General features: G+C 43.9%; 1 protein-coding gene across 2 annotated transcripts in view; it reads left to right on the forward strand.

Moving 5' to 3' along the window:
• The first annotated feature begins 8,745 nt into the window (after positions 1 to 8,745).
• SNX10 (sorting nexin 10) overlaps positions 8,746 to 17,855 on the forward strand; it is a 76,915-nt gene continuing 67,805 nt past the window's right edge. Inside the window, exons 1-2 of one of the 2 annotated variants that reach the window (XM_082632556.1) lie at positions 8,746 to 8,898; positions 16,682 to 16,718. The gene's annotated coding sequence lies outside the window, so the exon portion shown is untranslated. The remainder of the gene's footprint in view (positions 8,899 to 16,681; positions 16,719 to 17,855) is intronic. The other variant, XM_082632555.1, reaches the window with a different exon arrangement.

A 17,855-nucleotide genomic window follows, 5' to 3' on the forward strand; every position in this document is an offset into this window, starting at 1 on the left:
CACCTAGTGGGTGCTCAATAAATACATATTGAATGAATGAATAAACTTTAAGAAGATAAATATAAACCAAAGCAGGGGCAAAGGAAAGGGTGGCAATCATCTATGATTCTGAGTTTACTTTGATGGCCTTTCTTACACAGAGGGAATTGTGGAGAACAGAAATTTCAATATTTTTTTAAAAATAAGTAGGTATGGAGGTGATGTTTTCTAACTAGGGCATTGATATACAGCTGAAGTATATTAATTTCTGTACAGGAAAAATACTCCAGAACAGCCTGTGACTGGCTTCATCTGGTCCACACTAATTTCTAGGAAAAGTGAATCACAGTGAAACTGAAGAAAGAGAAATATTCCAAATAAGGCACTGGAAAAGGACAGACTGTGATTAGCTTTGTCTCAATGCTGCCTCACGCAATTCAATGCTACTTGTACTGATTACAAAAGGAACTGAACATTTCTATTGTTAATTCCATTTTCTCTCAACTGGAAACTGAAATAGGCTTTCTAGATAGTAACACTTAAAAAAATTCCAGAACCAAGCTGTAATCTTTTTAGGGCTTGACCAAGGTGTAACGTGAGTTAGAAGAGACCTCTTTAAATAACTCATATCTTTGGCTTGATGAAAAGATATGGGCTGTTTGTTTTCTTCTCAGAAAACTTGTGGGTTTTTTTTTCAAGGTTCCCTTTGCTTTGTGAAATAGATATTACAGGAAAAATTCACAAACGCTTTCTCTATTCTCCACACAATTCTGTTATTTAATTGGAAATGTATTTCTAAGGAAAGAAAGGTTACCTTTATGTGTTAAAAATGCACCTAGAATTTGTTTTAATCAGATGTGGTAAGACCACAGACGTGGACGTGATTGTCATGAAGGAAGATGTTTATTCTCCCTAAACCCTAGATACAGGAGGCATACCACGCCGTCCACTCAGGGCCACATGGGGAAGGACCAGGGACAGGCAGGAGGCACAAGAGTGGGAGAGGGCAGAGCATGGCCTAGAGCCTTATCAAGATTCTTTCTTTCGGAAAGGAATGGCCAGGCAGAGTAGGTACACTGAAGAGATTTAGGACTGGATGGTTTGAATAATTTCAGCAGGTTCTGGGCTCTTTGGGTGGTCCCTAATTGCCAGCACCTGGCCTTGGGGCATTTTAGGGCAGGGAGAATACTGGCTTGATGTGTGACAGTTTGATAAGGAGAGGGTTGCGGTGAGAGCGCTGGATTGTCTGGATTGGTTGGTTCGTTTGTATATCAAAAGCGTACTTGCAGGGGAGTCTTTTGTTTTTTCTAGGAGTTGGCTGGCCCTGGGGATGGGGTGGGGAACAGTCTCTCCAGGATCAAGACCCCAAATACCAGAGCATCAAATATAGAGAAAACAAGTCAATACACCTTAGGATAAGCTGACTGAGGCTTTCTCAGCGGGTTTGTTTAGGTTTTTTTTTCAGAGCGTTCCTTTTAGCTCGCTTCCTTTTTCCTTTCCTTTCGTTCCCTCATCTCCTCCCTGTTCCATCCTAGTGACTATTTATTGAGGGCCTACTGTCTGTGTGTCAGGCACTGTGTCTGGAGCTACAGATGTCTGCAGGCACAGTTCTTGCCCTCAGGAAACTCATAGTCTTGTGGGGAGGGTGGACATCAGCCTTGTGGTGGGGTTGGAACTTCAAGAATCTTTTCAGACTTGCTTTCAAAAAGTTTTTCTCCCTCTTTGCTGGTGTTGTCATATCTACCTCTAACATTCCCTGTCCACTTCTGCTTTCTGGGCTACCTGATAGTGAAGAATTGCAGTAAATAAAAGGAAAAGAGGTCTGGCTGACTTTTAAGGGTCTCCTACCTGTGAGATGTTGGGCCTTAGGAATGGGGCTTGTACCTTCTTTGTAATAATCGTGGAGTTTTGTTGCAAGCAATTGTTCTGGCCAGAATTCTCTAGTGAGTGGAGGTATTATTTTCTGTTTCATCTCATCTGGAAAATGTGTAACACTATTCCCCAAGGATGTCAAACAAATGAGCTATGGCAGAGGCAAAGTAACGCATAACAGGGAATACCTGTATTTCCCCCATTTGACATTTATGTACTTTGACCACTCCCTTGGCAGGGGCATTGAAGGATAAAGTAAGATGGTGCATAAGAATGCCTGGCACATGGGACACCAATTCATGGCAACTGTTTTCAGAGCCAGTGCATTTTCTCAGCAACACCTGATCTCACTGTGGGTCAGAGCTGTGGCTGCTTCAAGAGCCCTGATTTTGTTTGTTTGTGGGTAGGAAATTCCCTTCATCTATGTGTATCTCAAATTTTGATTTCACTCTTGCATGATCACTTAGCTGGATAAAAAGTTCTAGGTTGTCAGTTGTTTTTGCTAAGCATTTCTGATATCTTGCTACCGCTGAGAATTCTATGGCCAGTGTAAATAATTTTTATAATCTGCTTTTTCTCTCTGGTAGTTTCATGGATACCCGTTTATCCCTGATGTTCTAGAATAGCACTTTTATTGCTCTAAGTGTAGTTTTATTCTTATTTTTCCTTCTTGGATTTTAGAGTGAATTTTCTATGTGAAGAATCATGCCTTTTAACAATTCTGGATAATTCTCAACTGTCATCACCTTAAACATCACTTCACTACCATTTAATCCAGTGTCTTCTTTTTGAGCACTACTTGTATGTATTTTGGATTCTCTCAATGTTATTATCCACATCTCTTAACTGTCTCTGTGATACATTCTGGGAAAATGCTGCAGTTATGTTTTCCAGTTTAATAATTCTTTCTTCACCTGTGTCCAGCCTAGAGTTTATCTCATGCATTAACTTCTAAATTTCATTGACTACAGTTTTCCTCAGAGTTTTAGTTGGCAATTTTTTGTTTTGTTTTGTTTTGTCTTTTGTGGTACGCGGGCCTCTCACCGCTGTGGCCCCTCCCGCCGCGGAGCACAGGCTCCGGACGTGCAGACCCAGCGGCCATGGCTCACGGGCCCAGCCTCTCTGCGGCATGTGGGACCCTCCCGGACCGGGGCACGGACTCGCGTCCCCCGCATCGGCAGGCGGACCCTCAACCACTGCGCCACCAGGGAAGCCCCTAGTTGGCAATTTTTTATATCCAATTATTCTTGTTTTTCTTCTGCCTATTATGGATTTATAATTTCTTTTTTCTTTAATGGAATTGCTCATTTATTTGTCTCTTTTAACATCCTTAGAACATTCAGTGTTTTTTTTTTTTTTTTCCAAGGCAGCTTCATCAAATTCCATGGCACAGAAATAACATAAAAGGACCATGAGACTTTGGACAATGGGCATCTCAGTGAGAACCAGTGGAGACTAGAGATCTGAAACTTCCTCAGATGTTTAGCTCTGAGTAAAATCTCTGGCTCCTTTTTTAGCGGGGTGCGGAAGCAGGAATTGGATTGCGGGGGAAGGCATTAAGAGGACTTTAGTAACGCCTAAGATTGACTTTCCCACTAATCCAGTGCAGTAGGGTTTAGAGTCTGATTTATTTTCATAAACAAAATAGAGAAATGGGTCATATGCTGAAAAAATGAGATTATGGTTACCACTTTGTACTTACTATATGTGCCTTCTCTAAGAAAACAAAAATGAAAGGGTAATTTACACACCTTTTATAACCTGCCATTTTCCACTGCTTCTTTCCATCCTTACATATTTTCTCTTGCTTTTGTTAACTTTTTAAAATTGAAATATAGTTGACTTACAATGTTGTGTTAGTTTCTGGTGTATAGCAAAGCAATTCAGATATATATATTCTTTTTCAGATTCTTTTCCATTATAGGTTATTACAAGATATTGAATATAGTTCTTTGTGCTATACAGTAGGTCCTTGATGTTTATCTATTTTATATATAGTAGTTTGTATCTGCTAATCCCAAACTCCTAATTTACCCCTCCCCCCCCTTTCCCCTTTGGTAACCATAAGTTTGTTTCCTATGTCTGTGAGTCTGTTTCTGTTTTGTAAAAAAGCTTTTTTGTACCGTTTGTTTAGATTTCACATATACTGATATCATATGGTATTTGTCTTTCTCTGCCTGACTTACTTCACTTAGTATGGTAATCTCTAGGTCCATATGTTCATTTTATTCTTTTATTTTGTTCATTGTTCAGATCAGTTGCTCCTTTATTTCTCGCATTTTGTCTTAATCCACTGTCTTTGTTTCGTTAATGAACTACTTGTGGGCACCCTAATTTTGTCCTGTGGAGGGAAGCTGGAGAGTGTGCTCCTTCAGGCCTGTCTGTTGCCATGGAGACAGAGACCAGCTGCTGCTGGGAGGCTTGTAAAGTAGAGCCAGTGCCAGCCAGCGTAGGAAGGGAAACCATAGCTGGCAGGAAACCATTCTGAGGTTGTCAGGTTGTCTGAGTCCCTGAAATGCTCCTCAAAGCTGCCTTGCCTTGAGGAAAGAGCTAAATGTCTTCTCCTGCGCAGTGACATAGCAATAGGTGGACTTGATTGGGGTGGTCTGTCTCATGCACTGGAGAGCAATGTGGGAGAACATCTGGGCAAGGTCAGGGTTAAAGTTCACACGAGAGGAAAGAGACAAAGTTTCTCTCCCAATTTGCCTCCATCACAGCAACCAAGGGGAAATTCCTTGAAGTAGATTTATGGGCAGTGGACAGTAATATGGAATTGTTGGAGCAGGAGAGGAAGAATATGATGATATGCATAATGTTCATATTCTAAGGTAAGTCAAGGAAAATTTAAACATAAAAATCTTTGTCTGCCCCTTGGCCTCCTCTCCCTGCTCTACTGTGCATTGTGTATCTGCATTATGCATCTACCAGACCTACCCACCGGCAGAAATGCCTGCTCAACCATAAAGAACAACATTCTCCTAGCACCAACAAGACAACTCCTTAAAGATAACATTCCTTCTTGATTTCGTAAGGAGTCACAGTGACCCACCTCTGTGTACCTGCAGATCCTGATGGTGAAAACTATGTCATTTAATATACAGCCCTCTGTCTCAAAAACCTATATAACAGTGCTTTGACCTCTAATGGGCAGAACAGTTCTCTGAGCTTTCTGAGAGGCTGTTCGTGGGTTATAATCCTCAATTTGGCATGAGTAAAATTTTTCATTTCTTTCTTAGATTGACTGATTAATTTTTCATCAACAATAGTCAAGAGTGATTATTTTTATTCACATTAATCTATATGTCTACATACTATTGAAAAAAGATTATGATGTAAAATGAGAAATCAAAATCCAAATTATTTGTTTAAAATTTTTGCTCCCATCCCGTTATTAGTTGTTTGACGATAAAACCAACTTTTGTACAGTATGCGTATGTACCATGACAGTGTTTCTCAAGAAGGCAGGACAATCATGTAAATTTAAAGATAGAGTTTTGGATAGTATAGTATCAGTTAATTATAACTTCTGAACACCAAGTTCAGGCAGCTTCCATTTTTATCGTCTGTGGATTTTGCAGTTTTCCCAGGAGGTGGACGAAGGACTCAGTGTCTTTTTATTGACTCTGGAGTCAGAGGCAGGGCACAAAGCTGGCTTTCCCTAAAGGTCTAACTAAGGACACTTTACCTGGAGATGGAAGAGATTCAACAAGAGGATTACGTTATAATAAGAGCATTATAATGCTGTCAGAATCTTGGTTCCCTGTACACAGATGCCGAAATGAGATATGGAGACAGAGTTTTGGAGGAAAAAACGGTGGCCTCATTCTTTGCCAGGCAAAGAGGGGAACACAGCAGGCTGCCACGTCAAGAACTGTGCTCCCCTCCCTGGGGAATAGGGAGAGGTCTTATAGTCAGGGCTTGTGGTCAGGGGTATGGGATAAGGATCAAGGCAGTAACAGTCCTGCATTCTTCTTTCTTCTGCAGAGTTTCAAAAGGGTGGAGTTGCTAACAAGATTAGGGTGTGTGCAGGGTCTCAGGTGGTCTCCTAATCTTTTTTTAAAAAATTAATTAATTAGTTAATTTTGGCTGCATTGGGTCTTCGTTGCTGTGCCCGGGCTTTCTCTAGTTGCAGCGAGCGGTGGCTACTCTTCCATGCAGTGTGCGGACTTCTCATTGTGGTGGCTTCTCTTGCTGCGGAGCACGGGCTCTAGGGGCGCGGGCTTCAGTAGTTGTGGCACACAGGCTTAGTTGCTCCACGGTCTGTGGGATCTTCCCGGACCAGGGGACTAGGGCTCGAACCCATGTCTCCTGCATTGGCAGGTGGATTCTTTGCGGTACGTGGGCCTCTCACTGTTGTGGCCTCTCCCGTTGCGGAGCACAGGCTCCGGATGCGCAGGCTCAGCGGCCATGGCTCACGGGCCCAGCCGCTCCGCAGCATGTGGGATCTTCCCAGACTGGGGCATGAACCCGTATCCCCTGCATCGGCAGGCAGACTCTCAACCACTGCTCCACCAGGGAAGCCCTGGCAGGTGGATTCTTAAGCACTGTGTCACCGGAGAAGTCCCAGTCTCCTAATCTTGATGAGCTTCTCTGGTCCCTTTGATCTTGTCTCAGGTGGTTTCCTGGCTGCTCCTCCCTTGATTTGCAACTGTTGAATCTGCCCTTTGGACCTCAGGGAAGATCATGGAGGCTGGAGTCTTGCCTAAAAGAAATGGGGGACAAAAAAGCCTCCATGCCTGGGAGCCCCATAGGGCCCCACTTGGTTTCAATAATAATAAATAAAATTTATTGAGCACTTACAATGTATCTAGCACAGTTCAGGAGCTTTACCGGATTATTTCACTCAACCCTCACAACAACCCTATGAGGGTGCTTGTATTATCATCATTATTATCATCTCCCCTTTATTATCATCTATTATTATTATTATTATCTCCCCTTTTCAGATGGTAAAATGAGGTCCACAAAGTTATTTTCCCAGGATCACATAGTGAGAGGTAGTAAAGCTGGGGTTTGAATCAGTTAACCTGACCCTAGGAGCTACTGCAGAGGCAGGATTGGGGCAGGTAAGGGAATTTCTTCTTAAAAGCAATTTTATGGTGGTTTTATTAGCATTCAGGATATCTTAAGCACAAGAGAGTCCCAGTTTTTTACCTGCCCACTGATAGTATAACAAAAAGTCACAACCCCAAAAAATTGGTGGTCACTTAGCTCAGTCCCCTGGATTCAGGTTGCACAGTACAATTCTTAAACTAGAAATACCACCTAGCAGCTAACCTGATGGAGTGGATTAAAATCCATTGCGTCATTCTATTCTGAATCCTTTTCATATTCTTCCTTTCTTTTAGGGCCATAATTCTAACAGATATTTAAATGACCTCCTATAGATTCTCTAAAAGTTTTTTTTTTTTTTTTTTTTTGCTGCTCTGCCCACATTTGTAAGGGTGTGCTCTTGATGATACTAATCCAGAAAGATTTTAATTTTGCAGAAGCTCTTAGGATCTTAGATACATATTGCATTTTGTTTTCCAGTCAATGCTTTTCTTTGTGGAGCATAGGGAAAAGAATTTGAAAAATACACTTTAATTCGATTTTCAGAAGTGATCATGTTTACAGTCACTTGTGTGTTATAACTGGGGTGCAATTTTAGGAAGTTAAATACAGGTGATTCAAGATTCAGCGATGCAATGTCAGGATCCAAGATATTAAGACACAACATTGTAGATTTAGAAGTTTTGTTATGTTAAGCCAGTTTGGGTATGGAGGATAGACGTGTATATTTTCAGGTGGGCCTGTAATGGCACTGAATGATCATCAGAGCTGGCTGTGTCTAATGGGAAAATTCATGCTTAAATAATGAAATGTTGGGCTCCTGTTTAAAAAAGAGACAATAGGCCCCAAATGGAGTCACTTATGCTAAGCACTTATGCTGAGACATCACCAAGTGGGAACTTAGTACCTAACTTAATAGTAGTTTCAGCCTCTCCCAGTAAAGGAACGCAGTCAATCTGCAATTACCTGGTCAGCACTGGCGAGGTGAATCTCCTTGATAGACCCCTGTCTCTTCCTAGAGAAAAGACATGACCTTGCCATGACCAATCTGCTTTTTGCTGTGATAAGTTCCTTGTCTTGCCTCCTTATGTCTGAAAAGACTTTCATTTTGTACAGCTCCTTAGAGCTCCCTCCTATCTGCTGGATTGGATGCTGCCCAATCATGAATCACTGAATAAAGCCAATAAAATCTTTAAAATGTACTCAGTGGAATTTTATTGTTTTTAAAAACTACGTTTATTATTCTGCCATGTAGTCACCCATTAGCGGTTTAAGTGATTATTGCGGTTTTCCATGCAAACAGGTGGGTCAGATGCAGCCCAAGGTGCCACCTGGAAAATGTTTTACTGATTCAGGCTCCTTGGCAGACCTCATTTCTTTCCCCCCAAAGTTTCCTTGTGAAAAATTTCAAACATACAGAAAAGTTGAAAGAAATTTTCAGTAAACACCCATATGCCCAGCACCTACGTTCTATCATTGACAGTCTACCGTTATCTACCATCCCTCTTCCCCATTCATCAATCCTCCCCTTAACTAAGGGGGCGGGGCGGAGTTAGCAAGCTCAAGGTGGCTTTCCAGTGGCGATTCCAAGGGCGCGACTTGCACCCCTTCAGACTCAGCTTGGGGCCAAACACGGGTGCCTCCTCCGCAGCCCCATTTCGCGGACGCGGGAGGGGGAAGGGGGCTCCGAGCGCGCTGCGCATCCCGGCGGCCGCTCGGCTCTCCCTAGCCCCTGGGCCCGAGGGGCCGCCTCCAGGTCCGCGGCAGGGGGCGGGGCGGGCCGGCGCCGGGCAGCACCTGGGCTGGGCGGTGCGGTGGCCGGGGAAGCGGGAGGCGGGCGCGGAGCGCGGGCGCGGGGCCGCTACGTGCGCTGGGAGCGCGGGGCTGCGCTCGTGTGCGCTCGTCGCCGCCTCCGACGCGCCTTTGAGTCAGCAAGTCCGCAGCCCGCCTGCCCGCCGGCCCTGCTGTGCCAGGCTCTGCCCGGAGGTGCAGCCCGTAAGTGACAGGAGACCTGCTGGGTAGGCCTCCCCCGCGCCGCCGCGGGGAGGACCGCGGCTGGGAGCGAGCCGGGCGCCCTTTCCTTTCCTTTCCCGAGGCGTGGGGGCCCTTCCTGCTGCGCCCAGGAGCCACTCCCTGCGGGCTGGGAAGAGGTTTGGGTCTCCTGGGATTGGAGCCGGGCGCTGCCTTCTTTCCTGCTGGGGAGGAGAAACTGGTCAGCCTGTTTGCCAGGGGAGGGCAAGGATCGGATCGATCCGGCTAAAAAGACACCCCGGGGAGAGGGTGGAGCAGAGGTGGAATCCTGGATGCCAGGAAAAGTGCTGAGGCACCTTACACCAGGCCGGGTTGTGGGTGGGTCTTTTTTAATTCACGAAAGGGTAGCTTTGAGTTTAGAAATTGGGAGGGGTAGGCAGGGGGTTTTCGTGGGATTGTGGGATTGCGGGAAAAGGCCCGAGAGAAAATCCACGTTGACTGATTACTAGGTCTGGTGCCACGGGAAAGCAACAGCCTGTTTTTCAGTTCTGATGCATCATACTTCTTTTTTTTTAAATTTAATTTAATTAATTTTTATACAGCAGATTCTTGTTCGTTATCTATTTTATACATACTACTGTATATATGTCAATCAAAATCTTCCAATTCATCCCACGACCCCACTCCGCCGCTTTCCCCCCTTGGTGCCCATACGTTTGTTCTCTGATGCATTATACTTCTGTAAGATGGTCTGCGGGTGATTGAGGGGAATGGTCACGAGGACGTAGAGCCACATGTCCTGCTCGAAAGGAAGGGCTTCTATTTCTGCAAGGCACGTTTACGTGTAAGAATAATGGAATTAGAAATTTAGAGCAGGAAGGAGGCTTTCATGTGATCTCCTTCAAACCTTTCATTTGAGGGATGGGAAACTAAGGCCCCAGGGAGGAGAGTCGTTCAGCAGGGTGGGAGAAGAAACAGGCCTAGATTCTGGCGGACTTCTGACTCCAGCGTTCTCCCCACCCCTAGGGGCCTGGGGTGGGTGTAGGCTTGGAATACATAAACAACCTCTTCTCCCCTGGGAGTGGGCTGGGTGAGTGAAGCCACTGGGGAGAACTGGCTGCTCCATCCTTGGACCAAACTCAGCTGGGGTGCCTCAGTCTGAGAATGGAGGTGAGTGAGGTGCTTCTCCTGCTTCTACCATCCCTTCCAGTGATACCTAGTCCTAAAGCCTTTTTTTTTTTTTTTTAAGGCATGGGAGATTTAAGGTTGCCTAATGGGACTGTTTTGAATAAAGATACAAAATAAAATACATCCAGAAGTAAATATATATAAGATGTGAAGTAAGTTGATTAGCACTGAACTGTATTTCACTGGATCACCCTGTTTCGCCTGCCGGTCTATTTCATTTTCATTTCCGAGGTGACTGTTTCACTAGGGAGGAAATTGGTGTTGAGAGTGGGGACTTCTTGCTCAGGTGACACTGCTCCTCACCAGATGTCTCTTGACTGACTGGCATTCTGCTTCTCTCCCCACCATCCTGGGCTGTGGTAACTTCCTCTTATTTTACTTAGGGGAAGGCCTCCCGGATCTTGGTATCCAAAACGTAGAAATAAACACCTTCATTCTTTCCCACATAAAAGTTTGTTGTTTAAAGACTAACGTGTTCTACTGCAGCATTTCTACTTGATTTTGGAGCATTCTTTTTTCTTTTTTTTAACATCTTTATTGGAGTATAATTGCTTTACAATGGTGTGTTAGTTTCTGCTTTATAACAAAGTGAATCAGCTATACATATGCATATATCCCCATATCTCCTCCCTCTTGCGTCTCCCTCCCACCCTCCCTTGGAACATTCTTAATAATAGCTTTTCTCAGCCTTAGGGTCTCTACTTTCATTTTAGAGGGCTTAGTTTGTTAGTTCAGCTATTATGGGAAATGGCTTCCTTTTCCTCTTTTGGTGTCAGGGCTGTGGTTTAAGAACCACTTGCGACGGGTTTAGAATTGACTGAGACCAGGGTCCAGCCTTTGCAGTCTTCCATTTCTAAGAGTGGCAAAGGAGGGCTTTTGGCCAAAGTCATGGTTGACCTCCATGGAGAATAGCCCGCATTTTGAACTGCTATCACCGTCTTTTTTTTTTTTTTTCCTCTTAGAATCTAGTAGGTATGAATCAGCTTTTATGTTCTCTAAGCCCTGTTCAAACTAAGAGGTTATATGTGGTAGTGGTTACAACTTCTGGTTTCAGACTCATTAGTGTTGAAATCTGGGATTATCATTTGCTAACTGAGGTACTGTCAGCAGGGCACTTCACTCTCAAAGTCTGATTTATCCTTTATTCAGAGATAAAAAAAAGGAACTGATAATCCTTGCCTCCCAGAACTGTTCATAACATTAGTTGACATTTAATGAGCACTGATTATGTGCTAGGCATTGTGAAAAGAGTTTTTATGTGGCAGGCTCATTAATTCTTACAACAAACTTCTTTTTTTTTTGAATGTTTAAAATTTATTTAATGTTTTATACAGCAGGCTCTTATTAGTTATCTATTTTATACATATTAGTGTATACATGTCAATCCCAATCTCCCAATTCATCCCTCCCACCACCACGCCGCTCTCCCCGCTTGGTGTCCATACATTTGAATCCTTACAACAAACTTCTGAAGCAGATTCTGTTTGCATCTGGGAGAAAATGAGTTATCAAGATATCTATGGCTTTCCTAAACTCTTCAGCTCACAATCTTAACCACCCAGCAAATGTGTCCCAGATTTCTATAATATGGAATAGTTATTTAGGGCTTAGTGTGTGCCAGGCCTGGTTTCAAATACCATATGTATATTAACAATCCTTCAGATAGGTATTGTTTTAATCCTCGCCTCCTTTTTTCTTTTCTTTCCTTTTTTTTTTTTTTTTTAAATAACAGAAGGAACAGGCACAGAGCCTAAGTCAATTAGTAAATGGTGGAGCCATGATTTGAATGAGGCAGACTGGCTCTGGAATGGGTACTCTCCCTCAGCCACTTCTCTGTGAATGTAGGTAAAGGGCTTAGCCAGACCTCAATCAAGGGCAGCTCTTAATTGGCATTTTCATTTATTTTTCTCTAAGTAACCACTTCCTCCTCCCAGTCTCTGGGGAGGAGATGCTTTTAGTTCTGGAAATGATTCAACTTCACTTAAGGTTTTGTGATTCTGCATACATTTCTGTTGTATTCTCTGTTATTTTTTAAAAGCTTATGGTAGGTCTCAGTGATCTTGACCCTGGGAATACAGAGATAGGCTTTAGGGAGTCTGTGAACTCCCTGAAAATGTATGATTTCATACTCTTGTGCAAGAGTATATTATTCTGGGGGTGAGAATGTACAACTTACTTTAGATTCTTAAAGTGTCACCCATGGTAGAAAGAAAGGTTAGTAATGACTATTCTAGTCCAATAATCTTGTTTTACAAATGAGGCAGCCGAGGCCCAGTGGAGAGGCAGTATAGTTTAATCTGAACTATGCAGCTAATTAGAAGTAGAAAGGGGACTAAAACTCAGGTCTCCTGACTTCCAGTCTCATATTATTTCCATCACACCCCAATACCTCCTTTTGGAATGAGTGGTGCCAGGTGAATAAATTATGAAATGCCAACAGACGCCCGACTCTCCCACTAGGCTTCCCCACTGTGGGAGAGACCAGCAAAGCTTCCTGGAAGCTCTATCAAAATATATCATCCTTGGCATGCCATCTTGTTAGCTGAACCACTCTACAGTGATTTAGGATGGGAATCTACAATGCTGAGAAATACAAGCCAAGAGGATAAAATTTGGGGAAAAGACTTGGAAAGAGTGAGAACATGCATTGGTTGAGGCACAAGGAGGCTGTTTAGGCCTCTTGGTAGAATTGTAGTATTGGAAAGTTTTTGCTGAGAGATTTGTAAATTCAAGCAAAATTCCAGTAAGTCTGAGATTAAGGGTAGGGTGTGAATCACCGGGAAGCCAGCCCACCTCTTAGCCAAAGCTTGATGCCCCTGTGACTAAATAGGACTAATATTTAGTCTTATTAGAAAGGTTTAGTCCTAAACCTCATTAATATCAGGTAAGTGTGGATTAAAAGCAACCATGGTGGGACTTCCCTGGTGACGCAGAAGTTAAGACTCCACACTTCCAGTGCAAGGGCCTGGGTTCAATCCCTGGTTAGGGAACTAGATCCTGCATGCCACAACTAAAGATCCACACATGGCAATGAAGATCCCATGTGCCGCAACTAAGATCTGGCTCAGCCAAATAAATTTTTAAAATTTTTTAAAAAAAGAAAGAAGAAAGCAACCATGGTGAGGGCATGGGAAAATAGATTGTCACCATATACTTCTCTGGGGAGTGTAAATTGGTACAACTTTTTGGAAAGGCACTTTGGCAGTATTTATAACATTTAAAACTTTGCATACTTTCTGATGTATCAGTTCCCCTTCTAGGACTTTATCCCTCAGAAATACTTGCCTCCTTGAACAAAGGAGGAAATCGCTATAAATGAGCTGATATGGAGAATGTCTATTATATATTAAGTAATGAAAGCAAAGTACAGAGCAGTAGGTATATTATGATCTCATTTTTTGGGGGAAAAAATAGTCTGTAAGGATATGCCCCTAATCTGTAGACAGTGATTATGTTTGGGCAGTGGAATTGAAAGGGGTTGGTAGTATGGAGGATTTCATTAGTAGGTTCCTATTTTTAAAAATCTTCTAAATTTTGAATTGATTTTAACCTTACAGAACAATGACCAAAAGTAATAAATCTTTTACTTTTAAAAATAATGAGTATATAGTACTGAAAATAAAAAAATAATTCTTAAGAATGCTTCTGATAAAAAAAGGACATAACATGATATAAATGCCTGGGTAGGGTATGGTTTCCCATGCGTGGAGGAGCCAGTCCTCTGGATTTCCAGGTGAGCTGTCCTCTCCCCAGCTGCCCTTTCTGCTACTCATTCCAAAGATGTGCCCCAGCCCCCACTCCTGAAGGCAGGAGTTGTATGTAGCAAGGAAGTTGCTCAGTTCCGAAGTACATTGGCCCTAGATTATGTAGTCTTTAAGCATTTAAAAAAATATCAGCATTCGTCTCTCAATTTAGTTTTTGTTTCCTGGGTATAGCGCAAAACTAGTTCTGTTACCCTTTCATGGTATTTTCTCAGCATCCTCCCTCCACCCCGACCCCGGTAAATGTCTAACCTGGGCTTTCTGACTTTGAGAGTCCAGATTGCATATTATCCACCTATGCAGTTAAAAACTGCACTCAAGAAATATATTCTCTTGAGAACATATTCTCCTGCAGAAGAGAATATAAGGGAAGAATATTCTCTCTTACTCAACAAATCTGGCTCATTAATAGTGGAAATTGGGCTTCCCTGGTGGCGCAGTGGTTGAGAGTCCGCCTGCCGATGCAGGGGACACGGGTTCGTGCCCCGGTCCGGGAAGATCCCACATGCTGCGGAGCGGCTGGGCCCGTGAGCCATGGCCGCTGGGCCTGCGCGTCCGGAGCCTGCGTGTCCGGAGCCTGTGCTCCGCAACGGGAGAGGCCACAGCAGTGAGAGGCCCGCATACCGCAAAAAAAAAAAAAAGAAAAAAAATAGTGGAAATTATAATGAACTACATATGTAGATATCTTTGATGTCTGCCATCCCCCCCCCCACCGCCCCGACAGCCTGGATACCCTTAGGAAGATAAGAAAAGGAAATCTCGAACCCCTTTCGGATTCAGACTGGAAATACCTAATTTAATTCCTAATAGCTGGTGCCCTCCTCTAGGGAGCGCTGGATTCCTGGAGATGGAAAAACAGAAAGAGGGAAGGGGGGAGGGGAATAAAAGGGGGCACCAGAGGACAAGACAGACTTCATCTAGTCCTAGTTCTGTGTCCAGGCATGTGATAAAGCTTTCTGACTTGTTTCCAGAAAAAATTTTTTTATATGTTTGGCATGATGACAGGTTTAGGAAAGAGTTGGGGACCAACACCTATGCAGAATTCACCACACACCATGCACGGCCTTGGGCACTTTGATTTACATTATGTCATTGACCCCTGTGAAATAGGAATTATTATAGCCATTTTATACTGTGCAGAGATATTTCATGACTTGACCAAGTAGATAAGGCAGGAATTGAACCCACAGCTGCTTCCATGCCTGATTTTTATTTTTCTTCCGTGCTCTGTTTTAAAATTCCCACCATTGTGTTTACTTTTAGGGCCAAGGTGGCATGCTCTCTGACAAAAGGATTACAGGAAAATTTTGAAAGCCATACTGGGTGCATTATTAGCTATAGGACTCTGAGGTTTCCATTTCTGATCCTCAGACATTCTCCATGCAGATTATAAAAGGCTGTAATTTGAGGGCTGCGTTATCATAAAGATTTTCAGTGATATCATAGGCAGCCAGGGTTTTGTCCTAATTATTTACGAACCGTGAGGTAGATTTAACACTTAAGAGCATTTTAGCTTTGAAATCAGTGGTGGAAAGTTATTTTCTTCTCCTTTTTTCCACCCCCCTTTCCCATTTTCCATCGCAGGTGTGCATTTTCCTTCTTTGTGCCTTTATATGCTTCCCTGATTCCGCTGAGGCTCCTGCAGCATTTGGCCAAAGTTCCCTGAGCATCATAGAAAACATGGAAGGACACACGCAACTCAAGCCTCGGGGGCCCAGAACCTTAAAGGGCTGTCATCAGTGTAGGGTACCTGTCCCTGCTGAACCAAGCAAGCTGGGGTGGACGTCCCTTCAATGCATTCCTCTGGTGTTTAGATGTTAAATAGTAATATTAGACTATCTTTAGTTTTGGAGAAGAAAGACACATTCTCTTCTAACCTAGGTGTCATCTGGGGGCCTGCCAGTCCTTGTTCCTTAGAGAACCAATTAACCTTGGTGAGAACCCACGAGCCCATGGCCCAGGGAATTCCAAAGGCCTCCCAGGTTTGCTGCTAATTCCCTGGGCTGTGCGCTGGGGGAGGGCTCACGTGTTCTTCCTGGTTTACCTTGGTGACAGCCCTGACATGTTGATGGAGAAATCCACCCCACCACGTGCTTTGCTGGTTCAGAAGACTTTGCTAAGCTAGTGGAGCAGTCACCTTGTGGGGCTCCTGACCTTCCACTTTCTCCTGGGTCCCTCTCTCAGTCTTTCAGCCCTGCCCCTCCCCCCCCTCCCTTTCCCATGAGCTCCAGGGTCTTTTCTCTTTATTTTGATGACTGTGGATGCTCCCCAGTTCCTCTCAGACTTACAAACCCAAATGGTTCCAAGTGCGGAACAGAGCAGGGGGCATTGTACGTAGGGAACCTATGCTTCTTAGAAATTATAAACACAATACATGGGAAGGAGGTTTCTATTACTGATAATTATCCTCCCCTTTCTCACTGACACAGCGGCTCTGTTCGCTGTAGAGTGGACAGCTGAGGAGAATGCAGGTGTTCCCACAGCCCTGGGTTCTGGTGTCTCAGAGCAGGAGACGTGGAGCCTTTCTGTGGGCTATCTCTGGGTAATCAGACCCTGAGAATCAGGACTCCTTCTGCCCAGGTGCACGTGAAAATTCCTACACCAGGAAATCAACTTAACCTTTTACAGGGAGGCACAGACTGGTCGCTGGCTTTTTGTAGCCAGCTCATTTCCCTGACGGTTGGGAGACCTTGAAAAAATGTGACCTCTGTTTTGAGAACTTTACCAAACTGAGTCTGTGGACAGATATGAGTCAGATGCCTTGAATTGCAGTCAGTGCTTCGGGAAGATAGTTTAAGGAATAATAAGTTTGGCATTTTACTCACTTTTAAAAGGACTTTCTCTATGTCTTTCCTCAGCCTTCTTGGGTCAAGGCCAGGCATTGGACACCCCTGGGTAAGTATGTGCCGCAGGGAATGGCCAAGGTGTGTGCTTCACCGCGTGGGCTGTTTCAGAGCATATAGATTTAAAATATTCTGCTCCTGTAAATATTACTGTCCCACCTGACAAATCAGATACTTGAAGGGGACATTTTTAAAAAGGCACATTTTTAAAAGGCACAGTGCTCTGTGATCATCAGGAAGAGACCTCAGCATTTCCTCCTTCAAGGGTCTTGGAAAAATCTAGACAATAATGAGCAGTGACAGTAGCTGGCACAGTGAGCTCCAGGTGCGTACCTCCACATTCGCTCATGTGATCTGTCTTTACAGTGGATCCATGAAGCAGGCTCTTATCCTCATTTTACAGATGAGGAAGCTAAGGCACAGAGACGTGAAAGAATTTCCCTGGGCAAGGGGCAGAATAAGAATTCGCAGCCAGGCTTTTTGGCGTTCACTGTGCCCTTCCTACTCCTGTTAGGGGGACACTCCTTGCTCAAAAGTGAAATCTCCCTTCTTGCTGGCGCCTCAGATGACTTGCCAGTTCTTCCTATCCGGACTACCCCTGGTGCTGCTGTCTTCCCATGTAATTGAACTTGCCTCCCCAGTGGCAGTGCTTTGGACAGAGGTGGCGAGCTTGGTGGGAAGACTATTTCCAGTGTGTTGCAGTGATTTCCTTTTTGAAAGAGAATTTATCACTCAGTTTAAAAGGGGAACATTTAATGCTGACTTTTGTCTCCAATTTGCATGCCTGTACCCTTTTCTTATCTCAGCCCCAAACTGTTCTCCAGGTGCCTGAAGACTGTTCCATGTGGATGTCCATCATCATCCTAGCTTGTTCCCAACTGAACTCAGCTTCTTTCTCTCTTACCTCTAAAAACAGACCTCCTTTCCAACTTCCCCATTGCCTATGACCCCAGCCTTCTTCCTGTCACTGGCTGGTGAGTCATCCTTGACTCCCTTTCTTCCATCATGCTCTGTCTTCAAGTTATTCTTGTTACGTACATCTTTTTTAATAAACTTGATTTTTTTTGGCTGCATACCTTGTGGGATCTTGGTTCCCCGACCAGGGATTGAACTGGGGCCCCCTGCAGTGGAAGCACAGAGTCCCAACCACTGGGCCACCAGGGAAGTCCCTAATAGACTTGATTTTTTG

The sequence above is a fragment of the Mesoplodon mirus genome (genome assembly GCF_964341445.2).
Source record: "Mesoplodon mirus genome assembly, chromosome: 9".
Lineage (NCBI taxonomy): Eukaryota > Metazoa > Chordata > Mammalia > Artiodactyla > Ziphiidae > Mesoplodon > Mesoplodon mirus.